Source organism: Palaemon carinicauda, chromosome 28, assembly GCF_036898095.1.
Source record: "Palaemon carinicauda isolate YSFRI2023 chromosome 28, ASM3689809v2, whole genome shotgun sequence".
NCBI classification, from domain to species: Eukaryota; Metazoa; Arthropoda; class Malacostraca; order Decapoda; family Palaemonidae; genus Palaemon; species Palaemon carinicauda.
Genome location: NC_090752.1, coordinates 71,523,215 through 71,539,995, shown reverse-complemented (window position 1 = coordinate 71,539,995; position 16,781 = coordinate 71,523,215). Strand labels below are relative to the sequence as shown.

The window sequence follows — 16,781 nt, the reverse complement described above, 5'->3', positions numbered from 1 at the left end:
ATAAAAATTGAACAATGGAGGAAAAAAAAAGTTTATAATTCTTTCCTAATTCACAATAAACAAAAAGGCTTGATATATTCCAACTTGAAACAGAGTGATTAGAAAATAACGAATAAATTCTTCCACATTAGGTTTGTGGTGGCCTATGTGGTAACGTCCCTGACTGGTGATCGCTAGACTGGGGTTCGAATCCCGCTCAGACTCGTTGGTTCCTTTAGTGTCTGCAACCTAGTGAGCTAAGTATGGGGATTTGGAGGAGCCTATATGTCTATCTGCTGAGTCATCAACAGCCATTTCCTGGCCCTCCTTGGTCCTAGCTTGGATGGAAATGGGGGGGGGGGGCTTGAGCGTTGATCATATTTATATTTGGTCAGTCTCTAGGAGTCTAGGGCATTGTCCTGCTTGATAGGCATGGTCAGTATCCTTGCCTCTGCCATTCATGAGCGGCCTTTAACTTTAACCATTACTAATAAGAATTGTTACAAACGAAATATGAAACTAGATTCTTCTTCTTGAAAAGCTAACTTTGAATTCAGGATTTTAAAAATGTATCCTTTACGTCTGATAAAATAGGGAAAAAAATAAAAAACTAATCTAACAAATTCCTAAAACTCATTGGAAAATGATTTATCATTAAATTTATCATTAGAATAAAAATGAAGAACAAGTGACCAACATTCTTAGAAGGGTGACAAATACTAATGAACTAGAGTACGTGACCTGCTAAAAACGACGGATAGATATTTAGAGATATATATACAAGCACGCACACACAGACTCAACCATTTCTAACCCCTCACCAATGTATGGCTACACCCTCTCCCACTACCCAATGGACGGAGGAGACCAATAGTTATATATCTTGTCACTGAGTGTGACCGAAAAGAAAATACACACACACACATATATATTTATATATATATATATATATATATATATATAATATATATATATATATATATATATTTAAATGTATATATATATATAAATGTATATATATATACATTTATATATATAAATGTATGTTCTATATACATTTATATATACATACATATATATATATATATACATACATATATATATATATATATATATATATATATATATATATGTATGTATATATATAATATATATATATATATATATATATATATATATATATATATAATATATATATATATATATATATGTATATATATAGCCAAACTACTTACTGCTCTTATTATACAGGGGAGAAATTGAGATTAAAGTTAAGTTCTCGTTAAGAAAAAGGTAATAATACCAAATATATATTAATCTTGAGTAGTTACCTTTGAAAGTTAAGAGAAAAACTATAATTTGCTCTCAGACCAACTAAAATAAAAACTAAGTTAGGTGACCAATTATCCCAATTCATAGTGAATAAATAACAAACCCGGTGACAGATTTATTCAATAAGTCTTAATACAAAAATAAGATCACTAAATTCTGCGTATCTAACACGAAAATAAGAAATAGGTTTTCCATTTTAACAGGAAAATAACAAACAAGTTCCTTTTAAGTCGATCCAAGCAAATTAATAATAAATAGGAACAAGTTTTCTAATTTGGCCGCAAGTAATTTGAAAAATCTAAAGTAGCTTTTCTTATCTCAACTTCTTTTCAAAATCTAGCGAAACATAATAGATTTCAAAAGTTGATGATAAGTACTTGTAATAAATAAAAAATTCAATTAAACCTAAAGTTTGGTTTTGTTATTTCCTAACGTTTCAGTAAAAAGGCTTAAGAATAAATACGGAAATTAGATTAATCTTGAATTGGTCGAAATAATCTTGTTACGTGAACTTTCAATTCTTTTAGGTTCAGATTTCAGCTTTAGAAAAATTATTGATTTTGTCTGTTTTGATAGAATGCGATTAAGAAATCTGATCGAGAAAATAAGAGATATTTGAGACGGGTTGTATTTCTTATATACGCTTCTAAAACCCTGAATTAATTAACTCCATTCATTATGAGAATTGGGGAATAATAAAGATGGTCACTTGCCTTAGTTAAATAGGCACTGCGCATCACAAAGAACTAGATATCCTTTGATGAATCTAGTCAATGAATCCTCTATGAGGCCCTTTGCGTCATTAGGCGTCGGGGGAGATGATGATGATGAGGATGATGATGATGATGATGAAGGTAGGAAGCTGTAATTACTAAATGATATCAAACTAAATGTACATAAACACGAGCACCTGTTCCATAGTTCTATCCACTGTCTTTCTCCGTAACCTTTCCTGTACCTTGACTCTTGACTAACGCCTCCTATTCTCCCACAGCACTGGAAGCTTTCATTTACAGATTGCTAAATTTCCAGCAGATCTAAGCTGAGATGCAGCTTTGTAAAGTAATTATACGCAAGAAACATATCAATCATTTGTTTATTTACTAGTGTTCTCGACACGTCAAAAAATGACGGTTAAATATTTAGATAGATATGAACACACACACGCACACGGATTATGCCCTTCACACACCCTTGCTCTTTCCTAGCTACCAAATGGCAGTTTGGGCAGTTTGTGGGAGATTGCCGTTTCTGAGAGGTTGCCGCTCAGCGTGACAGGAAAGAAATATATATATATATATATATATATATATATATATATATATATATACATATATATATATATATAATATTTATATATATATATATATATATATATATATATATATATGTAAATATAGATATATGTATATATATGTATATGTATGTATATATATATATATATATATATATATATATATATATATATATATATATATATATATATAGTATATATATATATATATCATATATTTGAGACAAGCATATGACTGCTAGCAGGATCAACCAGGTATCTAACCGAGGCTCTTTGCGTCAATAGGCGTAGGAGGAGATGATGGTAATTCCGATAATGATAGATGTATGTATGTATATATATATAATGTGTATATATATATATATATATATATATATATACATACATATATAACTTTATATATATACATATATATATATATATATATATATATATATATAACTATATATATATATATATATATATATATATATATATATACATACAAAATAAAATACAGCCGTTTCTACTTTACTGTAGGACAAAGCCCTCAGACATGTCTTTATTAATATCTGGGTTTGGCCAGTTTCCATCATCACGCAAGCCAGTGCAGATTGGTGATGGTGGGACATTTTTGTCTGATAGCTCACAGCAAACGAACCTAGTATGGGTGGCCCTGAATAGTACAGTTTTGTTGATCATGGCGATACGCAAACCCTTTCACTACATGTGTGCATACATATTCATTAACGTTTCATCTTCCAATTTTAACCTTTTAATTTAGCCGATTCAAATTAAGATCATTTAGACTCTCTCTCTCTCTCTCTCTCTCTCTCTCTCTCTCTCTCTCTCTTCCTCTCTCCTCTCTCTCTCTCTCTCTCTCTCTCTCTCTCTCCATATATGAATAGCACTAGTATACGCATTTGGCAGGATGAAATATCAACATACAGAAAATTATATACTGTTTTATTCGTACATTATTCATATGAATTGAATCAAACTAAGAAAGCTGATTGGGATAAGCCCTGATTATTGGTCAATAAAAATTCCAATACGGAATTTTTCATTTATTTATTTCTTAATCAATTTATGCGAAGTTTTAGTATCTCTGTGTGGCCATGTTTCATCTATCAAATATTTATGTGTGATTATCATCTCTTACAATTAACGTAATCATTATTATTATTATTATTATTATTATTATTATTATTATTATTGTTGTTGTTATTATTATTAATATCATTATAATAATCATTATCATTATTAAAAGCCAAGAAGGGAGCCACAAGCAAAGGGGGGAACTGCCCAGGAAGGTAAAAAATGAATAGTTAAGGATAAAGGATAAAAGAGAAATAACGAAGTATGCAAATAAGATGCACCGCTTAGTAAAGGGAGTTGGATAATTATAAGCAAACCAGGAAGCGTGGAGATTAAAAAATAATTACATTTTATTTGATTTACGGGAAAATTCGGAGAGAGAGAGAGAGAGAGAGAGAGAGAGAGAGAGAGAGAGAGAGAGAGAGAGATGAACATTAAATTTCGATAATATATCTTCTTACTTCAAAGAAAAATGAATTAATAACTTTTTTTTCTATTTCTAGTTTTAAGGGTAATCAACATGTGTTAAAATTATAATTTTTTTTTTTTTGCATTAATCAAGATTACTGCCTAGGATGATTTAACCAGCCCTTTCTCTCTCTCTCTCTCTCTCTCTCTCTCTCTCTCCTCTCTCTCTCTCTCTCTCTCTCCTCTCTCTCTCTCTCTCTCTCTCTCTCTCTTTTGGAGGATCAATTTATGTATTGTTTTTTAATTTTTGTTTTGTTTGGCAAATCCTCGAGAGAGAGAGAGAGAGAGAGAGAGAGAGAGAGAGAGAGAGAGAGAGAGAGAGAGAGAGAGAGAGAGAGAGAGAGAGAGCGAGCTAGTTAGTGTAATGATTGTTTGTAGCGAGAAAGACTTGGTATAACTGAAAGTGTTTGTTGACATTTTTATTTTTGGTTAGCTTGGACGGTAGCGAATACATTGAACGAATACTTTTTTTATTGATTGTAAAACAGTCAGCTGTTTTCAAAAGCTGGTTTTCGTTATCTATTGTCCAAGTGTTGTGTTTATTTACTTAATTACCTTAAGGGCTGCTTTTTTTGGTCTCACATAAACAGGGGAACCCTAATCGCCATTGGACCTTCACAGTCATTGTATCGTTCCAACATTTCACATTTTAGTAAGTACTGTTTATTTTTTCGTTTAGAGTTGTTGTGAATGATAAAATCCATTTACTATTCATTCTTTATTATAAAGCAATAGTTTAATTAGCTAGCAATGTCCGTAAGTGTTTTTTCTAAATAAATTTCTGGCCGTAATTCCTCCTTTTGAGATTCTGCATTTAAATTAATTACTTTGATTTGATTGGCATGTCTACTGTCGGCTCCAGAGTCTTTAAAAAAGCGGTCCCGCGACTATACAATAAGCTCCCACGAGACATCCGAATGATTGAAGACATTAAGGCTTTCAAGAGGAAACTGAAGACTTTCTTATTCCGTGAGTCGTTTGACAGTGACGATTTAACAGTAAACGAGAAATAAGTGACATAATATGATGAATACTCTGAACGAACAATACTCTTTAGAGAGTGATGTTCCCTTGCTGTATGGGACCAGAAAAGCAGCCGTCAAAGTAAGTAAAGATTACACTTGGAAATTGGAACATATTGACTATTGAGGACCCGGCCTACATAAAGAACTTACTCAATTTTAATATCTGATGATCATGGTGATGATGATAACGAATTGTCCCGCAATGGAATATTTCTTGGAATAGAAAAATATTGAAGCCTCTATCGAAATGACGGAAATTTACCGCTTTGCCACAGAATGCAGTGGTAGTGTGTTCAGTATGCTGTGGTAAACTGTGCAGTATATATATATATATATATATATATATATATATATATATATATATATATATATATATATACATATATATATATATATATACATATATATATATATATACATATATACATATATATATATACATATATATATATATATATATATATATATATATATATATATTATATATATATATGCAGAAGAACCACAGGGAAAATGAAAATACGAAATATACGATTAAGTCCTGACTAGTTTCGTGATACTTCTTCAGAAGTATCACGAAACTAGTCAGGACTTAATCGTATATTTCGTATTTTCATTTTCCCTGTGGTTCTTCTGCATCTGAGCATCACGTTTTCCTGTGATTTTTACACACACACACACACACACACATATATATATATATATATATATATATATATATATATATATATATATATATATATATATATATGTGTGTGTGTGTGTGTGTGTGTGTTTGGTTACTGTTATTGTTATTATTTTTATTGAATGTGGTTGTTTTTTAAGTTAGTTTTATGAAATATGATACTGTATTAAGGGTTATGTTTTGTTCAAGGGTGTGAGGCTTTTGTTACATTCCGCCACAATATATACACTGCATGTATATACAGTATGTATAAATATATATATGTATATATATGTGTGTATGTGTGTGTGGAATTAGAAAGATAAATAAATAAATAAACAATCCCTTGTGGAAGGAAGCGTTTTAAACATTAAAAGATGCATTTAGAGCAATGATCTGTCGGTAATTTTGGTCTTCTGGGAGCGATAAACGAAAAATGGGTGACATAAAAGACTTTACTTAGAATTTCGACTCTTCTATCAAGCGAAATGTTATATGCAACGAGTTATAAAACTTATTCGCCGAACATTGAGTAAGAAGCGAACTTTGAATTTTGCAATGATTATGTTACTTCAGATGGCATTAATACAGGTTAGGTCAAATTCAGATATTTATTATTTTCTACTTATCATGTATTTTAGAGATGATTCATACGAAAAAGGTTACTCGAATATTCCGCAAATGGATATATTTGCTGATGAATATTGTTCGTTATTGTAATTCCAAGGATGTGTTTGCGCTGCTATGTTAGTTTCTCTCCCGATTGTATTTTGTTTTGTTAATGCATTGTGGGTAAAAATGCCTGATCGTCCTTTGTTTTCGGTTTTGAATTATGGGTACGGTAAATACGCTGAAGCATGATTGGTTACTTTGTTTTGAGATTCTCTCTCTTTCTCTCTCTCTCTCTCTCTCTCTCTCTCTCTCTCTCTCTCTCTCTCTCTCTCTCTCTCTCTCTCTCTCTCTTTGAACGAGCTTCTATCTATCATCTAAAAACATAGGATACGAAAGCTTTAAGATATTCCGATTATCTGACTGTGATGTATTTTATTAATTATTTATTTGTGATTTTATATGTATAATATATGATAATTAATCTTAACAATGAACATATACTGTATCATAATGTGATGATATCAAGATTTATGTATGAATACATAATTATCTATAACTTTATATTTTTTCTATGTTGAACGGTCCGATATTTATAATTTATCTTTGTAAATAGAATGAAGAATACGTAAGGAGTATTGGCAGCCGACTTAATTTCTTTTCTATTTACTTATTTAGACTTTGTTATCGGTTAAGCTTGTTCTATAGAGGATACCTGATTCTGGAAACTTAGAAAATAACAATTGACTCTAGGTCCTAGGTAAAAGCGGCTTATATTTTTTACATCTGGCTTTAAGGAAAATACAGTATATTGTCGTAAGCAGATTTCAAGAAATTACATACTCAGTTTTAAAATATGTAAACATGGGTGTGCGGACAGAACAAAAGTGAAATAAAAATTCTATATCGCGTTAGCTCTTTCGAGCAGATAATTTTATAACTACACGTAAATTACTATTATCATTATTAATGTTACTTGCTAAGCTACAACCCTAGCTTAGTTGGAAAAGCAGGGTGCTATAAGTCCAGGGGACTCCAACAGGGAAAATAGCCCGGTAAGGAAAGGAAACAAGGAAAAATAAAATATTTTAAGATGAGTAACATTGAAATAAATATCTATATAAACTATAAAAACTTGACAAAACAAGAGGAAGAGAAAAAAGATAGAATATTATGCCCGAGTGTACCTTCAAGCCATCTTTCTTTTATATTCATCGCGAAAGAAAAACAATTGTTTATCTAAGCATCAACAGTTTATAGAATTATTGAAATATGAATTTGCAATTCATAAACGATAAAATCACTGATTCCTCTTTGACTGTGGCTGTTTATTATATCCTCCTGCTATGGCAATTCGCGTACAGTCTCTCATCCTATTCCCGGCTGTTTTACTTTCTAATCACTAATATTCAACTGTTACAGTTGCAAATGACTGAATATAAGCTATTATAGATTCTATGCCCGACATTCAACTGATGTAGTTTCAAATGCCTGAAATTCAACTGATATAAGTGATATAAATCACAGATGGTTTAAAGTTATTGGAACCAAAATATGCCTACTGTAGGTTCTAGAGCCCCGAGACTATACAATAAGGTCCAACTAGACACCCGAAATGTCGAAGATACTATGGCTTTTAAGAGGATACTGAAGACTTTCTTGTTTTCTAAGTTCTTAGATAATGTGGATTTGACAATAAACGCGCAATATGCAGTGTGAAATGCTGAATGCCTGGAGTGTACACGATAAACTATATGCGAAGGTCCTGTAGTGAGTAGGGTGCCCCTGCAGTATAGGACCAGAAAAACAGCTTTTAAAGTAAGTGCGCTTAACCACCATCTCGTGAAATAACCAACTTCTACCTAGCATAGAATCAATTGACAGGCGATTGAGAGAAAGTGACTTCAGAGCACATTTCCTTTGAACGCGAAATCGGAAGTCACCGGTTGAGCCTCTGCCAGTTAATTCCGTTCCATTAGCCGTTGCCGAACTGGCGTTCCAGCGTTTCCCCGTCTACACCGTTTCACAGTTTGTGTCCCCGGGATGTGAATATTAGAAGGACCGGAAGGATGAATCGAGGAAGGGTTCTACTGTTGTTCTTCGGAGAAGAAGAAACTACAAATGCGTCCTGTATTAGGAGGGAAGGATGTTTATAAAATAAAGAGGGAAGGTTTTTTTTTTTTTATAAAATAAAGGAAATATAGACTCTAAAAATTCAGAAACAACGATTGTCTGTTTAGTTGAGATAAATTTTTGCCCCGTTAGCAAGGAAATTAGATCGGCGGTGACAAAACATAATATTTCCAATATCAATATCGAAAAAAGATTACTTGACATTTTGTATGAAAGAAAACTAACTTTTATTGGACACCAGGTTCGGAAACACAATACTCTGGAAAGAACGCTACTAATTGGATCAGTCTATGGTACAAGAACTAGAGGAAGGCCTAAAACTAGATTGAGTGACAATATCAGGGAGATGTGCGGGCTAACGATGGTGGAGTTGGAAAGGAAGGCTCAAGACCGGAATGAATGGAGACGTTTTGTGCAGAGGGCCACGGCCGTTCGACATCGAACACCCAGTACTTGATGATGATGATATATTCATATTACCTAACACCCTGAGCTTTTTATTAAGGTAATTTATAGTAGAATTCAAACTAAATTTAAGCAAATTTACAGTAAGTTCTTATTCAAACACCGATAACTAATCACAAATGAAATTAAATATAAGAAACAGAATGAAAGGTACAGAGAATTGAGTAAAAGTGTCAAAATACGACAATTATCAATTTGTTCACTGGTCAACTTTCTTCATTATTTGCATACTTCGAAATAACAACGATCTTAAAAAACCGTCTGATCCTTTTTGTTTGATAATCTTTAAAGACATTTTTATCTATAGAGATTTTCATTTCAGAAGCATATGTCACATTAATTTCAACGGATATGAAAATAGAAAATAAAATATGCCTTCGACACGTTAATAACCCAATCCGACCATTCATCTCGTTTCACATTTCTACCTGCGCCCGTCAGATATCATTATCCGGGGATGTTCACATTTAACAAAGGTTTTCGCAGCACAATATCATCCCTTAAACGAATTTCATAAACGTAATTAACGAGAATTTCTTTGTTTATCGCTCTTTGGTTACACCATTTAAGTGTTACCGACATTCGAATTCCCTTCTTAAAAACGCGGCCAATAAATGTTCCAGCTTACCTTGGTTCCTTCCATGTGCGGAATGCCCTGCTCTGCCTTCGACTCTCGGCCTCCGGTGTCAAGATGTCAACTTAGACACTGACGACATCAAATAAAAACTCCCTCACATGTGTCGTCACCGTCCAGGCTCGTTTCGCGGCCGCTAACTTTCGCGAATCGCAAGGAGCCTCCGTATTCATACCTAGGTGCGACTTTCGTTAATTGTCATTTGACGTTCGCGAAGATAACTCGTGGGTGTTTCATGCAAAATGAATTAAGGCTAGTAATATCTTTTAACTATATGGAGATTTCTTTTGTCCCGGGACGCCCGCGTCTCCGGCACCCTGATTGGTTCGGCCAAAAGGGGGCGGAGATTCCAGGATTCCAATATTTGGATCGGTTGCCAGGGATAGGATGCCTTCTAAAGGTACGTTAACTACCATTCAGTTCTGGAGGCTCGCGTCACCTTCTCATTTGAAGGGATAACATTAAATGCCTTTAGAGTTATGATGTGAATGAATAGTTTCAACTTTGGAATGACCGTTAATGACTGCGACGTTGTACGACTGTGCCAACACGCAGATAGTCCTTTGCCACTGGAATATCTGGGAGGGGCTTGCTATTTACTCATAACTCAATAGGAATGGGGTTCTGAAGACCAAGGTCGTTAAGGTAGATATTCCTTCTACTTTCGCTGACCAATGTCCCTTACGTGTGCAGTGCACTAATGATTGTGTTGCTTAATCCTGGAAGCAATCGCCGCCACTTGGAAAGTTAGTGTTAGAATCTGAGATTTCAAAAGGGATTTCGCTGAAATTAAATCTACTTTTTACTTTAACTCGATGGAATTCTCGAGGACTTCTTTTAAGAAAACGACATGAAGACAAACCATACAGGAAAACGGATTACTTAACGTAATCCACTTAGGCTTCATAAACAATTCCTTTCAGGAACAAAATAAACTATGCTTAAGAACGGCTCACATACCTCTCTCCAGGAATGATGGAATGTAAAATGGAGAGAGAGAGAGAGAGAGAGAGAGAGAGAGAGAGAGAGAGAGAGAGAGAGAGAGAGAGAGACTGGGGTTTCACAAATGAGCCGTTGAAGCTCCGATAATCACGACTAGAATCAGGGTGTTTGATTCCCCCAAGACATTTCCAGGAATCCCGGTGTTATGGCTGTGAGTGGGGATTCTTCTTTAAAGCTGTGCCATCCCATCTGGAATTCTCTGGAAAGCACATCCGACTGTTCTCAGGTATCTAAATACGGCACAGTCTGTTTTCAGGTGCCTAGATACGACACAGTGTTTTCAGGTACCTAAATACGGCACAGTCTACTTTAAGGTACCAAAATAAATCAGTCTGTTTACAGGTACCTAAATACGGCATAGTCTGTTTTAAGGTACCTAAATACACCAGAGTCTGTTTACAGGTACCTAAATTGGGCACCGTTTGTTTTCAAGAACCTAAATACGGCACAGTATGTTTTTAGGTACCTAAATACGGCATAGTCTGTTTTAAGGTACCTAAATACACCAGAGTCTGTTTACAGGTACCTAAATAGGGCACCGTTTGTTTTCAAGAACCTAAATACGGCACAGTATGTTTACAGGTACCTAGATACAGCACAGTCTGTTTTCAGGTGCCTAGATACGACAGAGTATTTTTAGGTACCTAGATACGTCACAGTATGTTTTCAAGTACCTAAATACGGCACAGTATGTTTTCAGGGGCCTATATACGACACAGTGTTTTCAGGTACCTAAATAGGGCACAGTCTGTTTAGAGGTACCTAAATACATGAGAGTCTGTTCTAAGGTACCCAAATACACCAGTCTGTTTTCAGGTACCTAAATATGGCACAGTCTGTTTTCAGGTACCTAAATAGGGCACAGTCTTGCTTTTAGGTATCTAAATAGTGCACCCTCTGTTGTATTCAGGTACCTAAATACGACACAGTATGTTTTCAGGTACCTAAATAGGGCACCCTCTGTTTTCAGGTACCTAAATAGGGCACAGTCTATTTTCAGGTACCTAAATATAGCACGGTCCGTTTGCAGGTATCTAAATAGGGCACTGTCTGTGTTTGGGTACCTAAATAGGACACAGTCTGATATCAGGTATCTAGATACGACAGAGTCTGTTTTCAGGTACCTAAATATCGCAAAGTCTGTTTTCAGGTGCCTTAATAGGGTACAATCTGTTTTCAGGTATCTAAGTATGGCAGTCTGTTTTCAGGTAACTACATTAGCAGTTTCTGTTTTCAGGTGCCTAGATACATTACAGTCTTTTTCAGGTACCTAAATAGGGTACCGTCTGTTTTCAGGTACATAAATACGACACCGTCTCTTCTCAGGTATCTAAACAGAGCACTGTCTGTTTTGAGGTACGTAAATGGGGCAGTCTGTTTTCAGGAACTTAAATAGGGCACTGTCTGTTTTCAGGTACTTAAATAGGACACTGTCTGTTTTCAGGTACTTAAATAGGGCACTGTCTGTTTTCAGGTACCGAAATACGGTGCCGCTCGTCTCCAGTTACATGGATACAGTGCCTTTGGTTTTCCTTTTGTTCCCAGATATCTCATTGTAGCTAATTTTATTTTCTCCAATCAGAATGACAGATTCTAACTGCCTGAGCATCAAATAACTGCTTTCTATGCAGACTCTATTTAAGGATACCCAAATAAGGTATCTAGTGTTTTCAGGTAGTTGAATTCGGTACATTTTGTTACTGGCTACCCGTATTCTGGAATATAGCAACCAAGGTTTAAAAAATCCTTTTAGGCTCTAGAAGTACCTTGGTTTTCGAAAGGCCAAATTCTATACATTTGGTTTTCCTGGGATCTATTACTTTGCCTTTTGTTTACGGATAGTTGAATGATGCAAATAGAATAATTGAGGAGAGAGAGAGAGAGAGAGAGAGAGAGAGAGAGAGAGAGAGAGAGAGAGAGAGAGAGAGAGAGAGAGAGAGAGAGAGAGAAAGTAATGGAAGGATGAAGGGGTTTGTTATTTTTGTTTGAAGGTTAACTTCCAAACTATTGCTTCGGGTCTAGTAACGCGTTATCTGAATATGATGACATCAGAAACTTGATAAGATTAAATATAATGAAATAATACAATTGCTATAAGACTTGTAACGAAAGTACATTAAATATTCGTATCTATTTCCGGTTAGAGCCATTTTGAATTGCGTAACAATGCGGATCTTGGTATCCAGATTGACTATCAAAATATTCCGAGGAATTATTAATCTTTATTTCCGGTTTGTGGTCATTTAGAACTGCTTGTCAGTGCAAATGGCCATCAGATTCCGTGCCAATGCAGATCTTTGTTTCTGGACTAGAAAATCAGAAAGGTTTAACAATATTGATATAGGCATCCACATTGGCCCCTATGAGATTCTACGGCAATACAGATCTTTATAACCGGACTACACCAAGAGACGTGTAACAATACAGATCTTTATAACCGGACAAGACTAAGAGATGTGTAACAATACAGTTCTTTATAACCGGACTAGAATAAAGGATGTGCAACAATACAGATCTTTATAACCGGACTACACCAAGAGACGTGTAACAATACAGATCTTTATAACCGGACAAGACTAAGAGATGTGTAACAATACAGTTCTTTATAACCGGACTAGAATAAAGGATGTGCAACAATACAGATCTTTATAACCGGACTACACCAAGAGACGTGTAACAATACAGATCTTTATAACCGGACAAGACTAAGAGATATGTAACAATACAGTTCTTTATAACCGGACTAGAATAAAGGATGTGCAACAATACAGATCTTTATAACCGGACTAAACCAAGAGATGTGTAACAATACAGATCTTTATAACCGGACTAAACCAAGAGATGTGCAACAATACAGATCTTTATAACCGGACTAAACCAAGAAATGTGTAACAATATAGATCTTTATAACCGGACTAGAATAAAGGATGTGCAACAATACAGATCTTTATAACCGGACTAAACCAAGAGATGTGCAACAATACAGATCTTTATAACCGGACTACACCAAGAGACGTGTAACAATACAGATCTTTATAACCGGACAAGACTAAGAGATATGTAACAATACAGTTCTTTATAACCGGACTAGAATAAAGGATGTGCAACAATACAGATCTTTATAACCGGACTAAACCAAGAGATGTGTAACAATACAGATCTTTATAACCGGACTAAACCAAGAGATGTGCAACAATACAGATCTTTATAACCGGACTAAACCAAGAAATGTGTAACAATATAGATCTTTATAACCGGACTAGAATAAAGGATGTGCAACAATACAGATCTTTATAACCGGACTAAACCAAGAGATGTGCAACAATACAGATCTTTATAACCGGACTAAACCAAGAGATGTGCAACAATACAGATCTTTATAACCGGACTAAACCAAGAGATGTGCAACAATACAGATCTTTATAACCGGACTAAACCAAGAGATGTGCAACAATACAGATCTTTATAACCGGACTAAACCAAGAGATGTGTAACAATACAGATCTTTATAACCGGACTAGAATAAAGGATGTGCAACAATACAGATCTTTATAACCGGACTAAACCAAGAGATGTGTAACAATAAAGATCTTTATAACCGGACTAAACCAAGAGATGTGCAACAATACAGATCTTTATAACCGGACTAAACCAAGAGATGTGCAACAATACAGATCTTTATAACCGGACTAAACCAAGAAATGTGTAACAATACAGATCTTTATAACCGGACTAGAATAAAGGATGTGCAACAATACAGATCTTTATAACCGGACTAAACCAAGAGATGTGTAACAATACAGATCTTTATAACCGGACTAAACCAAGAGATGTGTAACAATACAGATCTTTTTAACCGGACTAAACCAAGAGATGTGCAACAATACAGATCTTTATAACCGGACTAAACCAAGAGATGTGCAACAATACAGATCTTTATAACCGGACTAAACCAAGAGATGTGTAACAATACAGATCTTTATAACCGGACTAAACCAATAGATGTGCAACAATACAGATCTTTATAACCGGACTAAACCAAGAAATGTGTAACAATACAGATCTTTATAACCGGACTACACCAAGAGACGTGTAACAATACAGATCTTTATAACCGGACAAGACTAAGAGATGTGTAACAATACAATTCTTTATAACTGGACTACACTAAGGGATGTGCAACAATACAGATCTTTATAACCGGACTACACTAAAGGATGTGTAACAATACAGATCTTTATAACTGGACTAAACGAAGGTATGTGTAACAATACAGATCTTTATAACCGGACTAGACTAAGGGATGTGCAACAATACAGATCTTTTTAACGGGACTACACTAAGGGATGTGTAACAATACAGATCTTTATAACTAGACTACACTAAGGGATGTGTAACAATACAGATCTTTATAACTGGACTAGACTAATGGATATGTAACAATACAGATCTTTATAACTGGACTACACTAAGGGATGTGTAACAATACAGATCTTTATAATTGGACTACACTAAGGGACGTGTAACAATACAGATCTTTATAACCGGACTACACTAAGGGGTGTGCAACAATACAGATCTTTATAATGGGACTGCACTATGGGATGTGTAACAATATAGATCTTTATAACTGGACTACACTAAGGGATGTGTAACAATACAGATCTTTATAACTGGACTACACTAAGGGGTGTGTAACAATAAAAATCTTTATAACCGGACTAGACTAAAGGGTGTGGTACAATAAAGATCTTTATAACCGGACTAGACTAAAGGATGTGTAACAATACAGATCTTTATATCCGGACTAGACTAAAGGATGTGTAACAATACAGATCTTTATAACACGACTACACTAAGTGATGTGTATCAATACAGATCTTTATAATTGGACTACACTAAGGGATGTGTAAAAATACAGATCTTTATAACAGGACTAGACTAAAGGATGTGTAACAATACAGATCTTTATAACCGGACTAGACTAAAGGATGTGTAACAATACAGATCTTTATAATCGGACTAGACTAAAAGATGTGTAACAATACAGATCTTTATAACCGGACTAGACCAAGGGATGTGTAACAATACAGATCTTTATAATGGGACTACACTAAAGGATGTGTAACAATACAGATTTTTATAACGGGACTACACTAAGGGATGTGTAACAATACAGATATTTATAACTGGACTACGCTTATGGATATGAAACAATACAGATCTTTATAACTAGACTACACTAAAGGATGTATAACAATACAGATATTTATAACGGGACTAGAGTAAGGGATGTGTAACAATACAGATCTTTATAATGGGATTACACTAAAGAATGTGTAAAAATACAGATCTTTATAACCGGACTACACTAAGGGATGTGTAACAATACAGATCTTTATAACTGAACTAAACTAATGGATATGTAACAATACAGATTTTTATAACGGGACTACACTAAGGGATGTGTAACAATACAGATATTTATAACTGGACTACGCTTATGGATATGTAACAATACAGATCTTTATAACTAGACTACACTAAAGGATGTGTAACAATACAGATATTTATAACGGGACTAGAGTAAGGGATGTGTAACAATACAGATCTTTATAATGGGATTACACTAAAGAATGTGTAACAATACAGATCTTTAAAACCGGACTACTCTAAGGGATGTGTAACAATACAGATCTTTATAACTGAACTAGACTAATGGATATGTAACAATACAGATCTTTATAACGGGACTACACTAAGGGATGTGTAACAATACATATATTTATAATGGGACTACACTAAAGGATGTGTAACAATACAGATATTTATAACGGGACTAGAGTAAGGGATGTGTAACAATACAGATCTTTATAACCGGACTAGACCAAGGGATGTGTAACAATACAAATCTTTATAACCGGACCAGACTAAAGGATGTGAAACAATACAGATCTTTATAACTGGACTACGTTTATGGATATGTAACAATACAGATCTTTATAACTAGACTACACTATGGGATGTGTAACAATACAGATCTTTATAACCAGACTAGACCAAGGGATGTGTAACAATACAGATCTTTATAACTGGACC

At 34.4% G+C, this 16,781-nt stretch overlaps 1 protein-coding gene across 1 annotated transcript in view; it reads right to left on the bottom strand.

The window, feature by feature from the left end:
- The window catches only part of LOC137622090 (uncharacterized), a 314,819-nt gene extending 305,075 nt beyond the window's left edge, over positions 1–9,744 (bottom strand). Inside the window, exon 1 of the mRNA XM_068352558.1 lies at positions 9,675–9,744. The gene's annotated coding sequence lies outside the window, so the exon portion shown is untranslated. The remainder of the gene's footprint in view (positions 1–9,674) is intronic.
- Between the last annotated feature and the right edge of the window lie 7,037 nt (positions 9,745–16,781).